Source organism: Danio rerio, chromosome 17 (genome assembly GCF_052040795.2).
Source record: "Danio rerio strain M-AB ecotype USA chromosome 17, GRCz13ab, whole genome shotgun sequence".
In the NCBI taxonomy this organism is placed as follows: Eukaryota; Metazoa; Chordata; class Actinopteri; order Cypriniformes; family Danionidae; genus Danio; species Danio rerio.
Genome location: NC_141037.1, coordinates 15125293 through 15152626, shown reverse-complemented (window position 1 = coordinate 15152626; position 27334 = coordinate 15125293). Strand labels below are relative to the sequence as shown.

General features: G+C 34.0%; 1 protein-coding gene across 27 annotated transcripts in view; it reads right to left on the bottom strand.

The window, feature by feature from the left end:
• Window positions 1-27334, bottom strand: part of LOC147833032 (uncharacterized) — a 248845-nt gene that overhangs the window by 76449 nt on the left and 145062 nt on the right. The window lies entirely within an intron of this gene.

Sequence of the window (27334 nt, the reverse complement as noted above, 5' to 3'; positions counted from 1 at the left end):
CCACTGGAAAAACCCATTGACTTCGAGGGAACCAGAACTGCTACCTTGCTTCTGGGTCTTTGCTTACAAATTGATGTCATAGTTCCTCCACTCTTTTCCCAGATATTAGGGCTGGAAGGGCATCCGCTGTGTAAAAACGTGCTGGATAAGTTGCCGGTTCATTCTGCTGTGGCGACCCCAGATTAATAAAGGGACTAAGCCGACAAGAAAATGAATGAACAAATGAATGAGTTCCTCCCCTCTATATCAGCATGTATTTCTGCTTGTGGGAAAAGTTGTCTGTGATGAGATTTTGTTCATGATAGAACTTTATCATCACCGCCTACTTATGGTTGTGTTTTTGTCTGTGTAACAAAGGTATGATGCATAGATGTTTGTGCTTCCAAACACTGGTGTATAATGCTTTAAATTAATAAAATACTGTAAAAAGAATCTCTTTTGCCTTTTTACAGTTCAGCCTTTTATCATACATTTTACTGATTTCTTTTATAGAACAAACTATTACCTCCTACAATAGTTGATTTTTTTTGTTATTATTCTTATTTTTTATTTTTTTATTCCATTTTTAGGATAATGTATATATATATATATATATATATATATATATATATATATATATATATATATATATATATATATATATATATATATATATATCCCTCTGTTTTTCTTTAGTGTTTAGCAATATACTAATAATAATCATGCACTTCTGGAATTACATGCTTTTTTAATCATAGTTAAATTATAAAATGAGGGAAAATAATTGTAAAAAAATAATTAAAATGATGTCCATCAAACCAAAAGAGAAGTTCAAAACAAATGATTTGTCCATCTATGTCTGAAGCTGAATAAATGAATCAAAGTCTGTCAGGAGGGAACGAGGCTGTTAGAGCGGTGGAAAAAGTCATTATATTTCAGGTCAGCATAACTTTGCGAACAGTGTAAGTGCTAAAACGTGTGGCCATTGACCTGTAGGCGATAAAATTGATCTGTGACGAGAAATACAACCCCAATCTTTCATCTTATATAAACCCTTAAACTGTACACTTTAGTCCGTCAAACTATGCCCTTATAAGCACATATTTGGTCTCGCACAAATTCCCTTTCATCTCTCCTGGAGAAGTATTAAGTGTGTGAATGAGAGCTGATGCTTGAAGGAAAGAAAGTGCAAAATGTCACAATGTAAACTTTCACAGAAAACATCTACTAAAACTATGAAATAATACTTCTTGTACTAAAAGTTTTCCTGCATTTTATGTTTTGTGTAATTGGTGAAGTTTATTTATAAACTAATTTCGAGAGGATCATGTGTTTTTGATGCTTGCAGCCGGCCCCGCATTATTCAATTTATGATTCACCAATCAATCGAATCCTAAGCCACAAAAAACACCCTAGCTGCGTCCCAAATGGCACACTATACACTATGCACTCATGCACTATGTACTTATGCACTTATACACTCAACAGGATAGTATAAGTATGTGGTGTCGTCCCAAATGGCACACTAATGTTTTTTTTACTAAGCGGAAATTCAAACCGTTTTCCTGATGACGTTTGACGGTTGCCAAATCATTGAAGTAAACGACCGAATTATCAATTAATACCTGCCACAATCAACATCGGGAGGCGCTATAATCACTCTCGTAGAAGAATTTAGCTTTCACCATCCAAAATAAATAAAGTTATTCAACATGTGCGTTCGATAGCTCCGCCCCTTCCGCTACGTAAGTAAAGCTACTGTCGTTATAGTGAGTGAAGTGTCCATCGTTACACACTTCATTTTACCAGCTGAATGAGTGCATCATCCGGGTAATTAAAGTGCACTTATTATTTTTAGAGTTTTCAGTGTGAACACACTACTTACACTATTTATACTACAAAATGGCGTAGAATAGTGCATAAGTATGCGATTTGGGACGCAGCTCCTAAGTTCCATATGACAGCCATCTTCGTCTTAAAGAATCTTCCCTTCCGCCCCTACTCCTCCTCCTTTCCTAGATGAGTGGCATAGTGGCCCAGTGGTTAGCACTGTTGCCTCCCAGCAAGAATGTCACTGTTCTAGCCCTTACCAAGCCAACCAACGTTTCTGTGCGGAGTTTACACATTCTCCCCGTGCTCACGTGGGTTTCCCCCAGGTTCCCTGGTTTCCTCCCACCATCCAAAAACATGCAACTTTAGTTAACTGACTAATCTAAATCAGCACCAGACATGCTCCTAGAAAGTAGGTATCTTTTCATAGCAATCACTATCTGTTCATTAGCTACTACAGCAGAGGAGTTCTCAAAATCTACCTGAGCTCAAACTCCCCTCTTGTCTTGTAAACTGGAAGGAGCTCACGGCTCGAGGATCTTTTGAGTTCAGAGCTCTCTCCCAGGACAGCATGAGAAACAAGCTTTATAATCAATCATCAGCTAAGTGTGAACTCTTGAAGTACACATGACTACATTGGCAAAATGAGTACAGTTCAAACAGCTCTGTTAAAGTGATAGAACATGCTGTATTGTCTGAATGTCAGGTCAGTAGTCAGCTTTTTAAAGAAACTCTGTACAAATGCAGTCCTGTATTTTGGTTTTCAGGTCCCCAAAATGTTGTTGCCATGTATTTCAGTGTTCCCCAAGCATTTTATCACAGCAGACCGGTCAACTACTCATTCATTTTCTCAAAGTATGCCAAGCTGACAAAACATTACTGTAACAATAATACAAGTTTTATGCATGGAGAAAATTAAAAAGTACTGCGGTGTTTGAGATAATTAGTCTACCCAAATGTGTATGTTCCATACAAAATATGAAGCTTATTGATCAGTTCTTGTCACGTGACTTGCGCTTCACTCGCGGTATTCTAAAGGCAATATGTGAACGATCACTGCCATTTGGGATCTCCAGCAGTTGATCTTTTTCTTGCACAGACATGCTGTATTCACCTAATTTGTTATATATATATATTTGCCAAACCATTCCTTGGCACTTTGTGGGTCTTTCTTTTTTTTTTTTTTGCAAAGAAACTTTCCAAAGATGCCTGTTTCTTACTCCTTTTGCTAGCTTGTGGGTTATATTTTTGGCACTCGAGTAAACAAAATGTAACAGAGAGAATACGGTTATTTTTCAAAATAACAGATTGTTCATACTCAGATAATAAATAAAGCCGAAATATTTAATGATTTCTTGTGCGGCCTGGTACCCAATTTGATCCACTGATTGATACCAGCTTGTGGCCTGGGGGTTGGGGACCCCTGATGTAATTAACTTGCAAATGAAAAATAAATATTTCAGTTTTGTGATGTGAATGGTTTTATTATTCAATTAAGAATGTGCTAGAAGATATTTACAGTAAATATCAAATGAGTTAAATACTATATTTTCTTTAAATTGATATTGCTAAATCACAACATTTGTGTAAATTATTTAAAAATGTTAATAATGTTTTGAAAGAAGTATCTTAATCTCAACAATGGGTCAAAAAAGACAATAAAACAACAAATATTTTGGTCACACTTTGCAATAGAGTTTCATTAGTTAGCGCAATGGTCACCAAACTTGTTCCTGGAGGGCCGGTGTCCTGACGATTTTAGCTCCAACCCTAATCAAACACACCTGAACAAGCTAATCAAGGTCTTACTAGGTATGCTTGAGACATCCAGGCAGGTGTGTTAAGGCAAGATGGAGCTAAACCCTGCAGGGACACCGGCCCTCCAGGACCAGGATTGGTGATCCCTGAGTTAGCGTATTTAGTAACTTGAATTAATAATGACCAATACTTGTACACAGGGGGTCTGCAGGGTCTTAAAAAGTCTTAATTTTCCCTAAAAAAAGTTTTAAATTATTAAAAAGTCTTTAATTCACTAAAAATTGTCTAGTAGTTTAATTTTGCTTTATGCAAAGCTACCAATTGATCCAACACGCATTCAACCACTAACAATACATCTATATAAAACTTTTAGCAAAACTCTGTTTATAACTAACATTATAGTTATAAACTATTTATAAATAATATTAGGGTCTGCTTGATTTAACACTTTATATATAATGTGTGACAATTTACTAAATTTATTAGAATTTGTTTCTTGTTGGGGCAAGTAAATATTTCTTTTCCTGCTCGGCTATTAAGAAAATCCTTAGCATTTAGCCCTATACAAGTCTGAAATTTCATTCTATCATTCAGTAACACTTCACAATATGGTTCATTACTTAATGCATTTACTAACATGAACTAATCATAAACAACACATGTACAGCATTTATAATTCATGATTGAACATTTACTAATGCATTAATAACATCCAAGTCCATGCTTGTTAAAATTAGTTAATGCACAATGAGTTAACATGAATTAACAAAGAACTACTGTATTTTCATTAACTAACGTTAACTAACATGAACAAATACAGTAGTAGATGTATTGTTCATTGTTTGTTCATGTTTGTAAATGCATTAATTAACATTAACTAATGAACCTTATTGTAAAGTGTGACCTATCATTCTTTGTCTTAAAAAGGTCTTAAAATGTCTTGAAATGTCTCTGTACGGCATTTATTAATCATAGTTCAACATTTACTAATGCCTTAATAACATTAGTTATACACAGAGTTAACACGAATTAACAATAAATGACAGTATTTTATTTAACTAACGTTAACTCACATGAACAAATACTGTAATAAATGTATTGTTCTTTGTTTGGATTAAAGGTGTAGTAGGTGATTGTCTTCAGAAGCATTTTTTGTTGTGCTGGTTGAAAATCTCTTCACAGTCTAATAATAATAATTACAGTAAATGATCTAAATGTTTTTATATGTATTTTTATATTTTGGGTAAAGCATAAAACTGAAAAATGTTCATCCAATTAAATAGAGTCGGACCGTCATCTCTCATAATTCCGATTAGCAGGTCAGACTGTCTGTCAGCAAATGCAGATTTGAACAACTGCGCTACCGTTTGTACGCAGCTCCGCCAACCGCTGTTGGTGCTGCACGTTCACAAGAGAGGGCGCGCGCGCCCCTGAAATCGGTAAAAACCTGCTGAATCAAAACTTTTTAAAAACCCGAATCAACATAGGAGTTACCTATGCACACTGGGGAAAGGATTAAACAATGGCTGAAGGATTTCTCTTAGAAAGGTAATGTTTTGTTTTAAAACTATTTTAGTTTCATGTAAAGCTGATGTGATGTTGTTGTTATAAACGGGTTACATCTTCATAGAAGTGTTGTTCAGCCACTAAAATCTTTCGATAAAAGAGTGATAAGACTATTTTCAGTTTTATAAGGGACCTTGTACAGCATATATAATGTAGATTTTAATTAGTTTAACAATAAAACACAAGTAAATACCAACCCGGGCTCATTGTGGAGACGTAGCCCCGCGGACGTTTCTGCGGACCACGATTTACGTCCCGGGAGGTATGTATTCGAGGGTTTTTGTTTTCCCGGATCCGCGAGAGGCGCTTTTTTACGTCTCGGGCGCCTCTCAGGAGCACGCGGCGTTCGCGCCCGCGCCGTTCTTGCGTGAAAAGCCGCCGGATCGGGAAAAAAACAAAAAAACAAAAGCCCTCGTCTTCGATTTCGACCGCGTTTTCAGATCCCGCCGCGTTCTCGCCCTTATTTTTCGGATTCCGTTTTTCGTCTTACCTGATTTCTGGAACCTGCTGTTCCCTGGACTCGATCCCAGTCGTAGTCCACCGCGGCCGGCTCCGGCTCCTCCTCCGGGGCCTCCGCTCCGCCAACGCAATGCTGTGAGCTAAGCGGACAAACTGATTGCATCGGGAAAGCCCTCCACTTGGAGGCGAGCCGTCGGCCGGCGAGCGCGAAGAGGAGGGGCGGAGGGGCGCCACACCACCCCGCAGCGTTCGCTCGAAAAAAAACAAACGCGGCCTTTACGTACCTCCGGCCACGTAAATCGCTGTCTCCAGAAACGTTCGCGGGGCTACGTTTCCAGAATGAGCTTGGGTTGGTAAATACAGCTATTCCACCTAGTCTCTCCCTATATTGTTTACCATGCAACTCTAAATATTCACTCTCAAATAGCATGTCAGTTTGGCTTGCACCCCCACGGACAAGCACTAGTCGCTTTTAACACATGAGAGAGGGTTTTTTTTTGCTGTTCTAGGAGGTGTGGCTCTAGACGGCAGGGGAGGGACTGTGATTCAGAGATGTATGCTAAGCTGTTAGCATTGTGAAAGATCACCTACTGCACCTTTAACTAAGATTAGCTAATACAAACTTGTTTTGCAAAGTGTTACCAACATATTTAGATTTGAAAAGTTCTGCCTAATGTATTGATTTTTTTACAATCTTGAGTGATCAATCAGAAAAGATTATAATGTGCAACTTTTGTGCTCAGGAAAGAAATAATTGTCTTTATTTTGTTTATTTATAATGATTTAGATAACTGTTATAAAAAAGTTCTTGGCTCGAACATTTGATGTGTTCATACTGTTCAGGGAAAGCTAAACCCGTCCAAAATAGACTCAAGTCTATCTTTATCGATCCAGTGTTACTTTTAGGGAAGATAAATTGCTGTGATGTAGAAGTGCTGTGAAGGAAAGCTGAAGCACTGAGCTGTGTGTTCAGAAAGACAGATTCTTCACTGCCTGAATGACAGAGAGAACACAGCATTCTCCACATTCACTTCACACCTTAAAAAAAATACTTTGTCAAGGTTTTTCTCATTAGATGCTACTGGATGCGTGTACTGTTTTTTTTCACATGGTAAAAGTCATGTTTTACTGTTTTTCGGATTTTTGTAGGGTTTACTGTTTTCTGCATTTCATAAATAAAACGTTCTTCACTGGTTGTTGTCAGATAAAGAAAGAAATAATTTATATTTAGAGGTTTAACCATAGCACTTGCAATCCTATTGCAATTGTTAGAAAGTCCAATAGTCACTTTTATGCCCTAAAACTTATATTACCCACAAATCGTAAAAAAAAAAAATAAATAAAAAAAAAACCTACATTTGCAAACTAGACCTATAGGCTTTTTGCAAAGTCTAACTAAAGTGGTGTCAGATCAAATGTGTATGTGTGAGGTACATCTGATGTCACTAAAAAAGTAGCATTGTTTGAGCACATTGTGGCAGTGTCTTTGTCCAGGGTAGCGCCCAGACCAACATTGGGCAACATTGTACTTTACATATGTGCAAGAGATGTGCACATATGTGCAATGTTGTGTATATTACACAACATTTCATTTGTCTTTCCTTAGAAAAAACTCTGAACTTTGGTCAATCACGTGGCCGCACATGAAACAGTTCTAAATTAGCATAACAATGTATATCAACTTGATCACACTACGGGTTCTATTTTAAGGATTTAGGCGCAAAGTAAAGCACATGGCGCAAACGCATTAAGGGCATATCTGAATCCACTTTTGCTTTTTTAGGGACAAAAATGGTCTGACAGGGTTGTGCTTTTTCACTTAATGAGTTATAGGTGTGTTTCGAGCATACCTTTCGAGTCTCATCTCCTGTTCCCTTTAAGAGTCAATTGCAATTTGCTATTTACAGTGTGGACTTTGTAAGTGGAAAAGCTGAATGGAAAAACTGAACACTTCACTAGCAAGAAAATAGCTGAGGAGACATCTGCAGCATGAGGATAAAGAATGAGCCTCCTCCATTCGGCATCTTTACTTTCTCTTTACTCTTGTGGATAAGGAAATGCACTTGTACGCATTCCACTGAAGTTATTTGTTAAGCGCAAAGATTTGTTTCAAAAGTATTTCTAAATTCAGTTCTAATTTACAACAAATGAATAAATAAACAATAATAAGGAAGTGCGGTCAAAAAACTAAGCTATATCCAAACACACATCTTATTCTTATCCCCCATAGGGTTATGCAGATGTCTCCAAAACCCGACAGATGGACAAATACAAACTTGTTTTTACTCAAACAAATATAAATAGCTTAAGCTAGATCAGCTTTTACGTGGTCAATGATGTGGTCTATTTTAGTTTCTTAAAATAGTCACGCATCAACAATGCGCCTTAACACACCTCCTTTATAGACCTCCTTCATAGATAAATTTGCTATTTAATCAACTTGATGCAAAACGTTAAAATTAAGGTTGCGCTGGTCTGAAAAAAATCAACAAATCGCACAAAATGGGTCTTGCACCTCATTGCACCGGGTGTATGATAGGACCCTACAACTTCTAAAATGAAATTGTAATTTTTGAAATAGGTAATTAAAGAGGACACATATTACTTTTTTTAAACAAACAAAACACCCATTGGTTTTAAATGGATAGTTCACAATAAATGAAAACTGTGTCATTTATTCACCCTTGACTTTTACCAAACGGTTTCTTTCTTCTGGAACACAAAATAAGATATTTTGAAGAATTGACATCCATGGTGGGTGTAACAAACCCCTGATGTTATTCTAGGGAATGGGGTTTGACATTTATGTGCAATTAAAATAAATTTATATAAACAGTGAATGAAGTGCAAAAGACAACCAAAGTAGATACCAAAAATATGTGACTTTATTTACAATACACAAAAGTGAAGAAAAACAACAAATTATTCAAAAATAAAGAAAAAGTAAGTAAAAATATACTATTTACAATATATAAAGTCAGGGAAAACAAGACAGCTGGCAGAAGGGACGTGGGCGGCGTTAAAGTAATGAAAAGAACAAAACCCAAACTATATGTAACACCACAGAAGCATCTAACTAACTAAATATATGAAAACAAAATAATAAACAGACGAAGAGTCTTCCGAGTCCTAACTTACTACCTATACAAAAAGTACAAGGGGTGTCGCTCGCCCCTAACCTAATGTACTAAACACAAGAGTAGTCCTAAGTGTTGCAAGATGTATGTCACGTGACCTTACCTGTCCGTTTCGCCCAAGCCTCGTAAACAACGTGAACTGGGAAAACGGAATGAGATAATGGACAGATAATGTGCGCACACAGAAACGGGCAACAACAGAAATACAGTCGGAGAGGGTTTTTCTTTCTGAACGCAACGCCACACACAAAAACAAGCGGAAAAAGAAAGGAAGGGGGCTGGTGAGTTGTCTAGTGTGCTTTTTTATGACGGGTGGTGTTTGCTTATTTGATGTGATGTAAGAGTGACATAACCAGAGAGGAAATGATTGATAGCTGAATAGACCAATGAACGGAACCTGGGAATAATGGAGGCAGATACGGGAGAACAGAGCTAGAGCGAGAGAGAGAGACAGAGAGAGAAGGAGAGGGGGGGTGGGGGAGGGGGGGGTGGCAGAGAGGGAAAAAAAAACAAACAGAACACAAATACATAACAGTGGGACAAATAAATACTATGGTTAGGTTTCCAGATTTCTTCAAAATATCTTTTTTTTTAGTGTTCAACAAAAGGAAGAAACGCAAACTGGTTTAGAATAAGCCAAAGGTGAGTAAATGATGACAGATTTTACATTTTTGGGTGAACCATTCCTTTAAATTGCTTGAATCCCGACAATTAGTATATCTAAATTAAAGATAGTTTATTATATATTATGTATTTTAATGAATGAATAAGTTAAATTAATTAAGTTTAGCAAGTAATCTTCCACTATTTATGCAGAGATAATTAGAAAAAAAAAACATTAGCAGTGTATTGTTAATAAATAAATCAAGTTAATAAAGGAATGAATCGTGTGTTTATTACTTGTTTTGTTTTTTTTCTAAAGATTTATGACCACTGCATTATCACCCTGCAGCCCAAAAGTGGTTACTCACTGAAGCTAAGCAGGGTTGAGCCTGGTACCTGGATGGGAGACCACATGAGAAAACCAGGTTGCTGTTGGAAGTGGTGTTAGAGAGGCCAGAAGGGGACACTCAACCAGCGGTCTGTGTGAGTCCTAATGCCCCAGTACAATGAAGGAGGCACTAGACTGTCAGTGAGCGCCATCTTTCAGATGAGACATTAAACTGTGGTCATAAAAAAATCCCATTTCACCCATGGCATGATAGGGGTGCAACTCCGATGTCCTGGCCAATTTGCCTCCATTGGCCCTTACCCATCTTGGCCTCTCAATCATCCCCATCCCCTGAATTGGCTCTATCACTCTTTCCACTCCCCGTATAGCTGGTGTGTGGTGACCACATTGGCACTGTTTTCCTGCATTATCAAAGTGGATGCTGCACACTGGTGGTGGTGCGGACAGATGCCTCTCATGATTGTGAAGTGCTTTGGGTGTATGACCATACACAATAAGTGCACTATGCCTTCTCACATGAAGAAATACTAACTTGTAGTAAATACATAATACTATAAATGAATACTATATGTTTTTTAACAATACCATAGTAAAGTATGTTAATCAATCTGTCGTGGGGATTTTATACACACCTGTCAACCCTCCTGTTTTTCCTGGGATTCTCCCGTATTTTACTGTTCTATCCCGATATCATCCCGTAAAAGTATTTTCCCGTATTTCTCCAGTATTTTCAGTCTTTCTCTAAACAGCTGAGCCTCCCTGTACGCAACCCATACCGCCGAACCACCAGGGGTCGCCCCTTGCTCTAAAACGTGAGTCTTCTGTGCTTTCGCTTTTTTTAGGAATGAAAACACTTATAAATAAAATTTAAAACTGGCGCAATTCCATTTCCTTTTGATTACAGGTGACGTCGCCCAACCCAATCCTCAAAACAGTCACATAATGGTGCATGACTGTCAGCTGACATGCTCCATAGTGATGAATAGACGCTGTTTCCCAAACGGATTCGGTACACGCGATTTGAAGCAGAGAGAAAGTCTTGCTTTTGGGTGCGTGTTTAAACAGACATACACACATAATTAATAATAACATTTAAGGATGTCGATCTTGGTGTTTTTTTTTCCCCAAACACAACTAATTTTGTCTTAAATGAGCATAAAAAGTTAGGAAAGCAGTCGAATGCTTTCATTATAACGTTAGATGTGTGCATTTTTAAAGTGACACCTGTTATTTAATGTAATAAAAAAAATTATAAATAAGAGATTCATTGCTCTTTAATCAGAATGTGTACGTTATACAGTGGAGAAATGGCTAATGAGTTTGATAGCTTGATTCTATTTCATTGTATTAACTTTAATTTTAATAAGCTGAACTGAACTGAAACTGAACTGAAGCTGAACTGGGGGGGCTTATTATGGTGGGCATATCCCTTATTTTTACATTCCAATGTTGACAGGTATGATTTTATAGTCTACTACAACTATAGCGTACATTATACAACAATGCACCAAAGTTTACTGTGTATACCACACTGTTTATTACAGTTTAACAGTTCACTGTGGTTAGGACTACAGTGTGCAGCAGTATTTATTAAAAAGGGTTGTAAATACTATAATATCCAAAGAATAATAAGACTACTACACTGTGGTTCAAAAACATCAGTATTTATTCATATGGTTTATGCTCTTTGTAGCAATTTTACATTTGGCCAGTCTTTCATATTCAAAGCTTTGACACTTCTAAGTGAATCCTATTTATGAATATGTAGAGAAGACATTTATTCTTGTGTTGTTGGCCTGTGAATCCCTGCGCAGGTGTAGATCACTGAGATCATCTTCATTAATATGTGCTTGTGAGGAGATATCTGCAGCTGAGCAGAGAATTTCAGCTTTCCCGGCTCTGTGAATTAATGACCTCTGCTGTTTTATTACCCTTGCTCTCCAGCTTATTATGAATTTGTTTTTGAATGAGCCTCAGATTACAGTCAGAGGTTGCTGGAAATAAACCAGCGTCCTTATGAATATCAAAACAGGGAGATTATACAATATGAGAAGCTTGTTTCCTGCGCCTGTGCTGCAGAGGGAGAATAAAGTCTGAAAATTCATAATAGCAAGACTGTAATCTTGCCATAAGATGATATTTTCTTTCTTCCTTTGTCTGTTTTCAAGACTGTAGTTGCAGGATAAAAGATATTTCCAATGCTATTTTCAGTGTCTATAAAAAGAAACTAACTTTGAACTAACTTAGATTTTTGCTGTTTGATTTGATGGCTCTCTTGATGTTTCAGTTACTTTAGTGTATGCAGGATTAGTTTTAGTCAATTTAACAACTTTTTCCTATTTTTTTCTTTTTTTTCATTATTTATACTGTATAAAAGACATGTTTTTGTCATATTCTTTTATCAAAAATATAACTAAAGTGTAAAAACAATATTGCTGCCTGAGCTAAAGTTGAGCTAAAGTATGCAAAAGCTAAACTTTGCATCATTTAACAAACATAACAAAAACAAATTAACTTAATATAATAATTTTTAAAAACTTAGCTGCAGGACCAAATGGCAGCTGCCTTTGGTATATCTTTACATCCCCTGTTGTGATGTTATGTCTAATCTTTATTTTAACAATCTAGGCACAAAGTTTAAACCTCATAGTGCAAAAGCATTAAGGGCATGTGTGTGTTTTAAGGATGGAAAAATATGCTCTGTGCATGGTCTAACAGAGTTGTTTATTCTCTTAATGAGTTAAGCCTGATTTATGCTTTTGCCTGGTGCAACGTCACGGACCTCCGTTAAGTGCATGCGCACCTCACTAAACAGACTAGGCTTTTTATACTTGACGTTTTCGCTGTTGTGATATTCTTTAAAATGACAATGGGTTGTCAAAGTAAACTGACCATAAAATTAGATGGATAACCATAGTAGGAAGTTTCCAGAACAATGTCATTTCATTAATATAGTTCAATATTTTTAAACTAATTATTTTTATAAATTATTTTTAATGATTATATAAGATTTCTAGAACCATTCAAGATTGTTTTAACTTCAAGATTTGATGCATCACTTGCTTTTGTGCATATCTCAGACAGTTTTACCTATTAAAGTACATTAAAATATTTTTGACAAGAGAACATGGGTTGCTCTACAAATATTTTTTTTACTATAGCAATTTTTTTTATTTTAAATTTTTTTATAAAAATCTAAAAACTTAATTTAACCCACCCAACAATTCACACATTACTGTCTGGCTAGTTTGTCCTCTACGATATGCTAAAAAGGCAATAATGGTACAACATTCTTGACCATTATCACCAATAAGGCCTAAAAAAACAGGGCATCAGTATATTGTAAACCGATAGGTTCAAATATTCTTTTTCAGTTATCAAAGAAATAATTTATTTCATTTTAGTCTTGTAAATATTAAATGTAAAATTGCAATATATATATATATATATATATATATATATATATATATATATATATATATATATATATATATATATATATATATATATATATATATATCTCAGTGTAAAACCTACGACTGGTGGAAAAACATATTCTGTAATTGTGTATTAAAACCACCTGTGTCTCAACTTTGCCATGGCCTCTTTTTGGTTTTAACAAACTTATCCTTTAAGTTTTGCTAAACTTTTTAACAAAAACTTTTCTCCTTTTGCAATTTCTGTAAGAATTATTGGTCATCTGGTTATCTCAACGATCATATATGGACAGATCATAAAGATGTCTGTACAGGCGTACATGTTTCAGACAAAATATCTTTAAAGTGATTCATATTAATCTCAAATCAAATGCGGCGCTGCCTGACTGTTTGGTTGAGTCTCAAAAAAAATGTGTGATCGCCCAGCCGAAATCATGTCGTATGCACCCAAAGTGAACATCTGTAAACACAGCAATGACCTCACATTCGTCTTGCGTACTCAATCGAACTAACTGACACGTCAAGTATAAACCAGGCTTTCACTTTCTCTGTTTATTTGTCTGATTTTATGGTCAGTTTCTTTTTACCACCCCCTGTCATTTTAAAGAATATCACAACAGCAAACACATCAAGTATAAAGGCCTTATCTGTTTCGTGAGGTGTTTGGACAGTCAGCGGAGGTCCACGACACAGCGCCAGGTCAAAGTATAAATCAGGCTTCATGGGTGTGTTTTGAGTAAAACATGCATAAAATCAATCAAAGTCTTATCTTCCATACCCGGCATGGGGCATTTGCTATTTACATGGTGGACTTTGTAAGTGGAAAAACTAAACGCTTCACTAGCAAGAAAACATTTAAACAAGCCATCAGCAGCACAAGGATAAAGAATGAGCCTCCAGCATTCGGCCTTTTTACTTTCTCTTTTACTCTTTTCTCTTTTACTCATGGATAAAGAAACTGTGTTGTATGCATTCCACTGAAGACATCCATTAGCCTACATATTTAAATTTTGTTCGTTAGGGTAAAGATTTTTTTCAACACGATTTATAAAATCAGTTCTAATTTCCAGCAAACGAATAAATGAACAAGAATAATAAAGTTTGGTCAATAAAACAGCATTTAAAAGCCGCTATTCATAAGCAAATTGCTCGTATGTCAGCTTAAAGACAAACCAACTGATCGTCGTGACTTTGAAACAATCCAGTGTCCCTGTCCCTGTGTTTACACTCAGTAAACAGCGGTGAGTTCGGGGAATCGATGACCTTCATGAACAATCACACTCATTTCTGTTAAGCAAGTCAACTCAATGGCAAATCAACAGCGTTTAAGAATGTGTTCAGTAGCAAAAAAATGTTATCGGTAAATGGAAGATTTAAAAATTTCAGTATCGATTGCCACCAAATTCCAGTATCGTGACAACGCTAATACCCTGCAAATCATGGAGACAAAAGTGAGCGAGGAAGAGAACAGATTGAGAAAGGCACAGTTGTTTTAGGCCAGGCATGTCTAAACTCGGTCCTGGAGGGCCGGTGTCCTGCAAAGATTAGTTCCATCCACAATCAGACACATTTGGGCTAGCTTATCAAGCTCTTACTAGGCTTTCAAGAAACATCCTTGCAGGTGTGTTGAGGCAAGTTGAAGCTAAAATCTGCAGGACACTGGCCCTTCAGGACCGAGTTTAGACACCCCTGTTCTAGGCCAATGTTCTATGCATTACTTATTAGGCCAATTATTCTTATGCATCAAATATGCGCTCCAAACTTTTTCTTAATTGAGATGTGTTGAATTCTTCTTCCATCACTTGCAATGTTTCCAAGTGGCATTTATTTCTATTTTTTTTTATTTGTTTTATTTATTATTTTCTGTAAAGCTTATTCTGACCATGGTGTGTTCACACTAAATTGATAAAATTGATGTTTTTAAAGTATTATATGCAGCATCCTTTATTTATTTTCTCAGGTAAGGAGAAAACTCTGCTTAAGTATCATACTTGGAGGGAAAATGTGCTTTATGCATTACTTGAAGCATTAGAATCGCTGCTTGGTATCTGCTGATCACTATGGCAAGGAATCAGTATTTGGTAACTGCTGCAAAAAATCCTAATCGGAGCATCACTAATCTGGAAGCATTCTAACTAATCAAGTGCAATAAGTAATCTGGGACTGCTGTTACTTCTAGGTAAGTCAATAGGAAAGACTTGTGTGGTCATTACTTCTACTATTCTGACTCTCAGAAAGAAACAGAGCCCGCTGTCAGTCACTCGGCTTACTCTGTCACCGCTTGCTTGAGCTAGTGACACGGATCCTGGATGCTGTGTGTGTGAGTGAGTGAGTGAGTGAGTGAATACGTTGTTCTGAGCGAATGGTTAAGGTGAGACACTGAGTGACAGGGATGTGGGGTTTCTGTCATGTTGCTATGGCGACAGTGGATAAAGAACATCTGTACAGGAGAACCAGCACTTCACACTGCGCCTGCATTCATTCATTCTGTATGCAGGTGTGCACAACAGCCCACAGTTCTCACTCATGCCATTATATACAGCTTTATCAGGGCATCAAGCTTGCATATCAGCATCAAGCTTGCATATCTGCAAAGCATTAAGACAACAAAAAAGATTGTTACTCTGATTTTGATTGGTTGCAAAAACATTTCAGAGCTGCTCGTACTTTATTCTATTATTTATAAAGCAGTTCCAATGTGAAGAGTTTATATGCTTTGGTTAACCAAAATCATTGAAAACGGACCACTATGCATGCATTCTAGGCAATTTAGTAATTAGCCAAGGAAGTTAGAAAAGGAGTCATCTTCAACTGTCATCTTCAACTGTGTGTGTGTGTGTGTATGTATATATATATATATATATATATATATATATATATATATATATATATATATATATATATATATATATATATATATATATGGTTAAGCTTTGTGTTTAAAATATCTGCAGGAACAGTTGATTTAGTTATTTAGTTGCTTATTTCGTCCTTATTCAATTTAACTATGACATTATTGATAATATTGTTATAAACTTGGCCAAAATGAAACTTTGCTTTTTCGACTTTTAATGGTGTTCGCAAATAATAACATATTTTTTGTCACTCCAACGCAGACAACAGAATTAAGCTTGAAATCCATTAGGTTTAGAATTTTATTATATTTACAATCGATACAACACATTTATAGAGTTTAAAGCATGTCAGAATTGCTACTACTATGAAGAACAACACAATAAAAATATATTAATTATTATTATCAGCTACACTACATGACAAAAGTCTTGTCGTTGATCACAGTTGTAAGAGCAACAAATAATATCTTAACGTCTAGTTGATCATTTAAAACAGTGGCCGAAGGCAGATTTTTTAAGATGAATCATCTGTTGAACTGCAACCCAATCATCACAAATACTGCAGAAGATGTATTGGAACCCGCATGGACCCAAGATTCTCAAAGAAATCAGTCAAGTTTGGTGAAGGAAAAATCCTGGACTGGGGTTACATTCAGTATGGGGGCGTGCGAGAGATCTGCAGAGTGGATGAAAACATTAACAATCTGAGGTATCAAGACATTTGTGTTGCCCATTACATTACAAACCACAGGGAAGGGCAATTTTTTCCGCAGGATAGCACTCCTTCTCATACTTCAGCCTCCACATCAAAGTTCCTGAAAGCAAAGAAGATCGAAGTGCTCCAGGATTGGCCAGTCCAGTCACCAGACATAACCATTATGGAGCATGTCTGGGATAAGATGGAAGAGGAGGTATTGAACATGAATCTAAAGAATCTTGATGAGTCCTGCAACAATGCTTTCTTTGCCATTAAAGACGACTTTATTAATACGTTATTTGAGTCATTGCAGAGATGTATGGATGCAGTTGTCTAAGCTCATGGAAGTCATACATAATATTAATTATTTTTCCACAATGACTTTATATCAGAGGTGCCCAAACCTTTTATTATGAAGGGCCAAAAACCAAACTTGATTGAGGCTAGTAGGCCAAAGGCAGATATAGGTGGGGTAATTAAGATGTTCAATTTCATTATTTATTTATTAATGTTTAAAAATGACTAAAAAACATTGCTTTAATATATTAACTACAACATTTTTACATTGTAAAATGAACTTATTACAGTAAAATCTAAATAATAACCAAATTACACTAGTTCTGCCTTTGATTTGCTTGCCTTCTGCACAGTCCTCTATCTGTCGAGTGACAGTTTTTACATTAAAAAAAATCTGATTCATTTACAATATTTAATTGAAACTTAATTTCAGTTAGCTTTTATTGTAGCTGAGCAATACAACAATCAAACACGTTACGTCAAATTAGAAACATCAGTCTCCGTATTAAAGGCATTCACCCCAACCCTCTCCAAAATCAAAGGTTACAATGGGCCAACTTTGGCCCGTGGGCCCTACTTTGGGCATTTCTGCTTTAAATTCTTTACTGTAAATTATTTCTGTTTAGTGACAAAACTTTTGTCTGAGCAAAGTCAGACCTTACTGTCCTAATTAAATCATTAAATCAAGGCATGATCATATTTTATTTTGGTAAAATAAACGTAATCTAGAGGTCTTTGCCTTTCGAATAAGCCACTTTTAATACCAAATGATCAACTAGAAGTCAAGTTATTATTTGTTGTTCCTAAAACTTGGATAGGCGACGACTTTTGTCAGGTAGTGTTGAAAACATACACTACTATATGGAATGTCAGTACCTTTTAGGGAATGTTCATTCAAAACTTTGCATTATTTCTTTGCTTGTTGTCTAATCATCCAAACAACGTTTTCTTGTTCTATATTTAGTAGAAAAGTAGCAGCAGGTTTCAGGTCCACATGGTGCCCTCGGGAGTCCCATCACACCCAGGTTCACTCCGGCTCCAGAGGGATCCAAACTGTGTCAGATTTAATGGTCTCAGTGAAGGTCTTCCCATCTCTCCTCTAATCAAAGAGCCCGATGAAGTCTCAAAGGGTGAAATTGAGCCTCGGGGGAATAATGGAGACCATTAAAAAGAAGAGGAACGGAGAGAGAGAGAGCGAGAGAGAGCGAGAGGTGGAAAACCTGCTTAGTAAGGCAGCTCAGAGATATTTACAAGGTTCTGCAGGCTGAAAGTCGTACTGAGAGGTTAACCAACCCAGAGACAGCTAATCTAGTCCTTGTTTGCTGATTTAATGCAAAGAAAGGCAAGAGCCTTAAGCAGGGCTTGTCACTTACTACACAAATGGGAATGTCTGTGAATGTATGTAAGGGTGTTGCTGGTACATGTGCATAGAGTACATCTTATAGTGTTAAAAAGTATTTAAAAAATGGCTTTTAAAAATGTTTAAAGGGCAGGAGCAACTATATGTCCTGCCCTGTCTTTATGTTTCAGTTGGGATTACATCAAATATTGAATAATAAACACGCAATTTAAAGCACTTCAAAGGACCTTTAAGATAAAAAAGTGGTATTTTAAAATATTTTTGTGCATTTGTACACAGCACTAGAATTTAAGCAAATAACGCTACAATAGTTAAGAAAACCAGACACAAAATCAGTCATTTTAGGCCGCAAACACAAATAAATTAACAAAAAAATGTGAAAGGGGACTGAGTTTCTGTCCCCAAACATGTGTTATAACTTCACACTTTACTAAATAATGAGCTATTAGTATTTTCAAAGAAGCCTCTAATGTGAATGTACACTACCTAACAAATATTGTTGTGGATCCCAGCAACAAATAATAACTTGACTTCTAATTGATCATTTGGAAAAGCAACAGAAGGCAGATTTTTCTGATGAATCATTTGTTGAACTGCATGCCACTCATCACAAATACTGCAGAAGACCTGTTGGAACCCGCATGGATGCATAATTCTCACAGATATCAGTCAAGTTTGATAAAGGAACAATCATGGTTTGGGGTTACATTCAATATGGGGGAATGAGAGAGATCCGCAGAGTGGAGCATTAAAGTTCCTGAAAGTAAAGAAGGTCAAGGTGCTCCAGGATTGGCCAGCCCAGTCACCAGGTATGAACATTATTAAGTATGTCTGGGGTAAGATGAAGGAGGAGGCATTGAAGATGAATTCAAACTATTTTGATGAACTCATACCATGGATGGAGTCATACACAATATTAATTCTTTTTCACTGCACTATGACTTTATATTCAATACAGTACATTATTTCTGTTAAGAGACAAGTCTTTTGTCTAAGCAAAGTCAGACCTTACTTTCCTAATTAAATAATTAGAAATTAAGGCATGATCATGTTTCACTTTGGTAAAATAAGCATAATCTAGAGGCCTTTGCCTTTCATATAAGCCACTTCTGATACCAAATGATTAACTAAAAGCCAAGTTAGTATTTGTTGATCCTAAAACTTTAATAGGTGACAAAACATTTTGTCAGGTAGTGTGAGTGTGTTGTTGGTACAGTACATGTGCAAAGTGTTAAAGTTAAAGTGAAGCCAATAGGACTGTTCTCAATGTGACATTAGAAGCTTAAAAGCATATGTTAATGTATCATCAGGGTCATCACATTAATATAAGACTTTAATAATAACATAGTATATTAATAGCTTTTTTAAGCAGTTCCTTCAGGATTTTTGAAACCAATGGTTGATAAGAAAAAAAAAATAGGAAAATTGTAGACTTTCATGTATTTTACAGCAAAACAATTAAATAATGCTTCAAATGTTTTAGAAAAAGCACTCGCATCAGATTAGGCCATAGAAAAATAAATACAAAAAAAAAAAAAAACTTGAGGAGAACAAAACAAAACATTTGTTAAAATAATGTATAAACTTTTTTAAATACTTGTTATAAAACATTAGTACTGCAACCAATGCTAAATAGCATCGGGCTACAAGCTAATTTATATAATGAAAACACTCAAAGCTTACTGTAAACAATTATTGCATGTTGGAAATAACCTTACATTGTGATGTAATGTCAATTTCGTCATATATTTAGGCAGAAACACATTATTTGTAGCTTTTTAAACATTGCTGACTGCACTAGATAGGTCCCTTAGCTACACTTAGCATGAAGCTATAGCTACTATGCTTTTACTCAAAGCCAACTGTGAAAGAATACAAAATAAAAACTTAATATAGTGATTTAAAGTGGATTTGGTTCAATAATCATTATAAATAAATAAAAACAAGGCAAAAAAAGGTATTTTGTAACATTTTATAGGCGCTAATTACTGCACTGTGTATAATTACATACAGCTTAGCATCAAGATACATGACAGTTTATAAAATAAATACTTGACTTTTATTTTACTCCCTTGCAATCTAATGTAGATTTTGGGTCATAAAATGAAGTAGAGTTCAATTAGAAGTAGGCTAACATTAAGAAGCTAACCGTTAAGCTACATTAGCATCAAGCTACATATGACAATGAATTAAATTTGAGATTTTGTAAGTAATTTTGGATGTTACTTTATTAATTACTTTCTTATAGACATTTAAAACTATTTTCTTTAAATAGATACAGTTGTTAAGCTTTAAGACACTGTGGTTTTCCTAAAAACTCTAACAAGTTGAAATAAGTAGGCTAATAACATTACTTTTGTAAACAGTAATGTGTATTTATGTATCAGAGTAATGAGCCCAACACTGCCAGAGACTGTAGATTGAGTTAAAAGCATGATGTTTGGGCAGAAAGGCTTAATGAATGATTGTAGAGAATGACTCATCTCTCATGTTTCTGTAGATTACGCTCCGACAGAGACTCTGAACTCTGCTCAAACCTCTCAAGCAGTCTATTTTGATCCTGCTTATTCAAATCAATGCAAAGAAACCTCCCCTTTCCTTCTTAACACAGTGATAGATGGAGCTAGAGATGAAAAGCGCCACTTCGTATGAAATAATAATAAAAGTACCCAGAATGCCTTCTGTTTTAATGGCCTCTTCTCTGGGAATAAAGAGGGGAAAAAATGTTGAATAGAAAGTAAGATGTGTATTGTGTAAAATGTTGTACAGTGTTTTCCTGCTATCCCAAGCAAAATCCACAGAAGCTTTTGGCACAGTTTATTTATTTCTGTATTTATTTATTTATTTACACTGTGACAAAGTATATGATCAATTAGTCCTGTCAGCATGTTTTAGGTAATTGTAACTTATTAAACTAATTTAATAATGTTCTAACTTAATTGTTATAAGTTACAAAAGCTGCTTTAAAGGGCCATGACACCCCCCTCTTTCGGTTAGAGTCTACTTCAGAATTTTTTCAAAAGAAGCATGATTAATGGGCGTGGAGCTCCGCGAGCATCAGGCAGGAGTGGGCGTGGCCAGCAGGGAAGAAGGGGAGCGAATAACTGCTGTTGTCAGTTAGCTCACAAAATGAGACACAAAGAGGAGACGCATGAGTTTATAGTTTACAAAGTTAAAATGCAAAGAAATGAACAGTGATTTAATGCCCTGCTACATTTGTTATTTGTAATTTCATATACAGACAACAACAATTTATATCATTATAAAGATAATCGTGTTCATGTAAACACTATAAATGAGGACTTCTCCCTCAATCCCTGTATCCAGCAGACTCAGTGCAGCAGGTCTCCTGACCCGTCTATTTTAACCATTAACCCTGCTGGTAATCTGGAGGATTTAGGCAACACAGGAGCACGGCGATGTATCTGAATGTGAACGAACTCCTGATGAAAGACAGCGTCCGCCATTCTCTAATTCTTGTGCTGCTCTCCCGACAAAAATGCTAGCAGCACGCACACAGCTTTGCTGTATGATCGGCCCTGACAAGATCGCGGGGGAAAACATGCAACAAACCCCGTGGATCATGGAAACAAACGCATATGAGCCTTCATGAACGGCTAAATACTGTGCCGTGGTTTCCGTGTCTTTCAGCTCGGTCTTGACACTGGCAGGTCTCATGAATAATTAAGCAGCCGGCTCTTCTCATAGGATAAGAAAACTTCGCTATGAATAATAATGAGAAACCGACGCGTCATCATTGCACTTGCAGTTCTGCGCTACGTCGCTGATTTTGATCCCGCCCCAAAAATCATTTTAAACCCGGAAGCTGAAATTAGCTGACAAAAGCTCAAAATGATCCAGTTTTCCCCACAATTAAAGCTGACAGGTGCTAACATTGTCTTAACTGATGCTCAACACACACACATCTGTTAATACAAAAAAAAAAAAGTTCTCCGGGGTGTCCTGAACCTTTAAGTTAGTTTAACATAATAAGTTCAATGGACTCATGAGGTTAATTTGATTCAGCTTTAAAATTTAAGGCAACCAAGATTTTTTTTTTTACAGTTATGTTTTTCAGTCTTTCTTAATGCTAGCTTTCCTTGATACAGATTTAATGGCATCTCAGCATGTTAAAAGAGCAAACACTAACATGTAAAGAATTCTTTATGTTCTTCCTTATGAAATGGAACTGAATGAATATGTGAAAGAAGTAAATAGTTGAAAACTCTTGACATTGTCGCAGACTGTTTTTTTGTGGGCTGTTGAGTTTTGTGCATCTCCTCATATAGTGTGTATTGTCTAGCTGTAATTGGTTGTGAACATTTCTCCTACATGCTGTAACAAACTAGACCAGAACATGCAAGAAGAGTTTTTAAAGTTAGCACTATATAATCAAGAACATGGTCAACTAGCCAAAAGTCAAATCGATTTGTTGTACATTTGTTCTGTACTTTGTTCAGTAGCAAATTGTGCAATTAATTAATTAATTTATGTATTTATCATCAATCAATTTATTTATTTATTTATTTATTTATTTATTTATCATTTGTGATGTTTAACAGAACAAAAGGACAGTTTTCAAAGTATTTCCTATTTTAATGTTTTTTTTTTTTTCTGGAGAAAGTTTTATTATATAAACAGTGGGCGAAATAAGTATTGAACAAGTCACAGTTTTTCTCATACAACAAATTTCTAAATGTGCCGTTTACATGAAATTTTCACCAGATGTTGATAACAACCAAAGAAATCCATATATGCAAATAAAACAATGATAATTACAAATGAAATTAAAAATAAAATACAAATGAAGTTGTGTAATGAAATGAAGCAGGGAAAAAGTATTGAACACATGAAGAAAGGGATGTTTAGAAAGGCAGTGAAAGCCCAGACAGCAGCTAAAATCTCTCCGTAGTACTTCAGCAACCCTCTGCCCTTCATCAGTGTAAATTTAAATTAGCTGCTTCAGTCCAGCATCTACAGTAGCAGGATGATGAAGATGAAACCAGAGTGGACATTTCAGCAAAACAATGATCCAAAACGCAGCCAAGGATGCTCTCAAATGCTTTCAGAGAAAGAAAATCAAGCTGTAGAATGGCCAAGTCAATCACCTGACTTAAATCAAAAGCTCAGTTTGAAGCATACAACCCACAATACCATCAAGATTTTTACAATGTTGAAGTTTGTGAAAAACTCACTCCTGAGCAATACATGTGACTTCATTCTTCACATAAGAATAAGGCGTCTTTAAGCTGCCATCACGGTATACGGTATATATAAATATACGGTAGTAAAAAAAAAACATGACGTGTTAAATGCTAAATATATATATATATATATATATATATATATATATATATATATATATATATATATATATATATATATATATATATATATATATATATATATTTGTATAGTTTTTATTAATTAAAAAATGAGTTATATAGTACATATGCTATATATTTAAAGGTATTTAAAATTATATTACATTTTATTATATTTAAAAGGTGGGTTTAACTTAAACAAAAACATGCCTTCTTTTTGTTATTTTGACAATCTATCGGTCAAATGTTTGGGGTCAGTTATTATTTATTTATTTAATTTTTTTTAAGAAAATTATTCTGTTCTCTAAGTTCTCATTTTATTAAATGTAAAAAAAATGATACAGTGTTGAATATTTATACAAATTTTAAATCACTGCTTATTGTATGTAGTTTCAAATTAAATGATTACTCCAGTCATTATTGATTTTATTACCATTACCATTAATAATAACAATATTTGATTATTTGAATACGATTTCAGAAGGATCATGTGACTGAAGACTTCAGCAATGAAGTTGAAAATTCCTCTTTAAAAATCAGTGGAATAAATTATAAAGTTAAACTATAAACTACTTTTGAACAGTTATTTTATAGTGCATTAACATTTCACAATATGTACAATTTGAACTGTATTTTTGATTAAATAAATGCAGCCTTGGAGAGCAGGAGAGTCCTACTCACCCCAAACTTTTGACCGGTAGTGTATATTATATATACAAATAATTACTTTATGTTTCATTTGGAAGAAAATGCTATAGAATTAAAACAAAATTACATTTTACTTAAATATGAATTTACAAGTCCTAAAAGCAAATCACTGAATCATTTACAGCAAGTTGTATTAGTTGATGATAATAAATATATTCACTAAATTGAACATTTAATGAACAGTACATTTATTATAGTATTTATTAATCTGTGTTAACATTAGTAAATTAAAATAGTCATTCGTTGTCAGTTTGTTAAACCACAGTACATTAACTAAAAAGCATAATTTTTGATTTTACTAACATATTAGTAAATGTTGAACTTTAACATAAAGTTTAAGTCAGAATTGTTAGCCCCCCTTTGATTTTTTCTTTTTTAAATATTTCCCAAATTAAGTTTATCTTTTTTTAATTTATTTTTTTTTCTGGAGAAAGTCTTATTTTTTTTTATTTCAGCAAGCATTTTACAATAACTTGCTTAATACCCTAACCTGCCTAGTTAACCTAACTAACCTAGTTAAGCCTTTATGTCACTTGTCACATGTCACTTGTCTTTTGTCTTGAAAAATATCTAGTAGAATATTATTTACTGTCATCATGGCAAATATAAAATAAATCAGTTAATAGAAATAAGTCATTATAACTATTATGGAAATGTGTTGATAAAATGTTCTTCGTTTAATAGAAATTGGGGGGGAAACTAAAGAAGGGGGCTGATAATTCTGACTTTAATTGTTCATTATATTCAGTACTAATAGTGTTCATTATTAGCAGTAGATACATTAATTGATATAACAATATTGTAAAGTGTGACTAAATTATAGGCTATAATATTTATTATACATATTTTATTATTAGTAGTAGTAGTAACCCTAATTTATTTATTTATTTATTAATTTATTGTTATTTAACCTATTGTTTAAATGTATGTTAATGCAATCTCTTCAGCTATAGAATAAACTGTGGAAGGAAACAAGGCTAATGACAAAATTCCTGCCTGCCTGTGGACAAACCAGCAGAATGTTTTGCTCCAGTAGCAGACAGCATGACGGTAATCATAGCTCACAACCTATGGCACCTGCCACTACATTCAGCAGACATTTTGACAGGAAAAAAACAATGCGAGCTGTACAGCTTTGCTCATCAAATTCTCTGCAACACTTTTTATCATGTAGGTTTCCAAGTCATTACTGAAGGTACAAATTACCCGACGCTGGCATTCTGTCCTCGACTCTAGCAAGCGTCAGTGCCAGTCTGCACTTCTTAATTTGCTTATAATTGACATTTAATGTACCCTTCAACGTGTTTATTAATTTCTCATCGCTGAAATCAAATTAGTGCTGAGTGTCTGGCTGAGATGACCTGATGTGCCACTGCTGCTGGATTCCTCCATTCTCAACACTGATAAACAAGGTAAAAGTGCATGGAGGTTTGAAAAACCTGGTGCTTATATTCAGTAAACAGTTGCATCACAATTGTGTTTGTGTAAAAAAAAAAAAAAACAGCTTTTTATTGAAAGCTATATACTGTAGCAGACTCTCTATATCTATTTTGTCAATCATTTGTGGTTGAATCATAAAACTAAAGTCATTTAAAATATGTTATATATTTTACTTTACTTTATTCAAATATTACAAGATAATTGGTTTTAAACAGTGAAAATTTAAAATAAAATATAATTTTATATTTTTAACAAGATATAATAATAATAATAATAATAATAAATAATAGTTATTAATTTAAATAAAATATTAAAATATTTCATATTAAATATTTAATATTTAAATAACAAAATATTTTTAATTTATAAAAATAAACATGAATGTTTTTTTATTTCATTTATTAAAAACGTACAGGTTAATAAGTTTTAAACACTGACAATTTAAAATACAATACATATTTTTATATTTTTAACAAATAATAATAATAATAATAATAATAATAATAATAGTAGTAATAATAATAATAATAATAATAATAATAATAATAAAAATATAAATTAATATAAATAAAATATTATTAAAATATTATTATAAATATTATTATATTATATTAAATATATTATATAAAATATTTATTAAAATAAATATTAATTTAAATAAAATATTAAAATATTTAATATAATACACAATAAATATTTTTAATTTATAAAAGTAAATGTTTTACTTCATTTATTAAAAACTTTCATCATTGTATCAGTTTTAAACACTATTTATTTAAAATTAAAATGCGTTTAAAATATTTTACTATAATAATAATAATAAAATATTTAGTAACTTATAATATTAAAATATGTAATAATAAACATAATATACATTAAATATTCTTAATTTATAAAAATCAAAATAAGTTTTTTTATTCATTTTTTAAAAACTTAGAGGGTAATGTGTTTTAAACTGACCATTTACTGACCATTTAAAATATTTGTTTTTAACAGGATATAATAATCATAATAATAATAAAAATGTGTATTAATTTAAGTAAATATTCAAATATTTAATATTGAATATAACAAAATATTTTTGATTTATAAAAATAAATATGAAGTTTTTTTTATTTATTAAAAACATACAGGGTAATCATTTTTAAACACTGACAATTTCAAATAAAATATATATTTTTATATTTTAACAAGATATTTTAACAATATACATTTTAATAATATTAATAACAATAATAATACTACTACTATTACTACTACTACTACTAATAATAATAATAATAATAATAATAAATATTAATATGTTGTTAATACTATTATTATAATAGTAGGTGGTATACTGTTATTATTGTTATATTGTTATTATTATTACTTTATTTACTTTGTTTGTGTGCATTTTCATACACATGCATGTGCTTTTCTCTTTCATCTCAATTTTTTAAACCAACTAACTATACAATCTGCTTAAATACATGAGAAATAGGACTGTCATTGTTCCATATTGCAAACATGTATACCAATGTTCAGAATCATGG